At 40.0% G+C, this 1,593-nt stretch overlaps 1 pseudogene; it reads left to right on the plus strand.

Moving 5' to 3' along the window:
• The first annotated feature begins 467 nt into the window (after positions 1-467).
• Positions 468-1,147, plus strand: LOC131511791 (platelet-activating factor acetylhydrolase IB subunit alpha2-like; annotated as a pseudogene).
• Positions 1,148-1,593: the final 446 nt, after the last annotated feature.

The raw sequence follows: 1,593 nt of genomic DNA on the forward strand, positions 1-1,593 counted from the left end.
AAGGAGACATTTTCCTTTTTATAATACAAAGCTAGTTTCTTTTTCTTGTAAAACATGATGACTAGTAATGGATTAATTGTCTGCACTCCTCTGTGCAACCCAGCCAAATACTAATGCGTATCTCTGTAAGTCAGATAAATAAAGAAATTGAGTTTAAGCCTTAAATCTACCCTCTACAACACACCCACTAACATTCAGCTGGACCATAGAAAAATAAATAAATAAATAAAGCAAACTTAAAGCATTTAATGAAGCATATTTGCAAAAAAAAAAAAAAAATGGAGGATCCAAGAAAAGCTGCCTTTGCTGTCATGGTCAAGAGGAGAGGAGAAGCAGCTCCGGCTGGTGCTTGGCCCAAGGGCAGGCACATTGGAGCAGGGCCCCTGGGACCCAGTGAGGTACAGATGCACCACCCACGGATGTCTCAACCATTAAAGGCCCACATGTACCATCTGCCTGAGTGTAGAATGAGCCAAGGAGACTCAAATCCAGAAGCTATTCCACATACAGCAGAAGACATTTAAGGGGATGACAGATGGATGTCTCGGCACAACGGATTTGTCCTGGACTGTAAAGACAGTGAACCTGTTGTATTGCTTGTGGGGGTCTCCATGGTGCAGTTAATGCAGCAATAAACAATATGGCATTTTCCCCCCACTTCATGCACTGAATTTTGGAATTGGCAGAGATACAATAAGAAATGTTTTATGAAGGTTAAAGAATGAAGAACTGGAGAATATTAAACCAAAGGTCATTGTTGTCTGGGAAGAAACAAACAACCAAGAAAATATGGCAGAAGTGGCAGGTGGAGTTGAGACCATCATACAATCTATCAAAACAAGGAAGTTTCGGACTAAAATCATTGCACTGGGTTTGTTACTTCTAGGTGAGAAGCCCCACCCTTTGAGGCAAAAGAACACAAGGGTGAACCAGCAACTTAAGGTTTCCCTGCCTAAGCTTGCCAATGTTCAACTCCTAGGTACTGATGGGAGCTTCATGCATTTGGATTGTGCCATCTCCTGCCACGACGTGTTTTATCTTCTGCATCTCACAGGAGGGGGCTATGCAGAGTTCTGCAAACCACTGCATGAACTGATCATGCAATTGTTAGAGGACATCCCAGGAGAATCAAACCACCATTGCCTGACTAGCTCCTATCAGTGTCAGTAGCACCCCAGCTTCCTAAGGTCAGTTATATCACTGACACTACAGAATCCTCTTTCTTAAGGCACTTTCTGTTGTAGAATGTTCCTGGATGTTAATTTCTAGTGTTTGAAGGGGAGGAAGGATTTAGATTGGTCCTGTACAAAGAAGATTTATTTGACACAGAAGATTGTTATTTAAATTAGTTTAAAACAAGAAGGGGACCTTTTAGTTGTATGCATGATACATTCATTGAATTATCACTGTTTTTCTTAGGACAACATCAAGCTAAGTATTGAACAAATGAAGATTGTTTTCTTAGCCGTTCTTTCTATAGATTATGTCATATATAGTTATGATCAGCATCCTACCTATTTGGCTTTAAAACAGATGGTTTTTCCAGTTATTAAGGTTCATAATTTAGCTTTTTGTTTTCATTTTGCTTTATTC

Source organism: Neofelis nebulosa, chromosome 1, assembly GCF_028018385.1.
Source record: "Neofelis nebulosa isolate mNeoNeb1 chromosome 1, mNeoNeb1.pri, whole genome shotgun sequence".
Classification (NCBI taxonomy): Eukaryota; Metazoa; Chordata; class Mammalia; order Carnivora; family Felidae; genus Neofelis; species Neofelis nebulosa.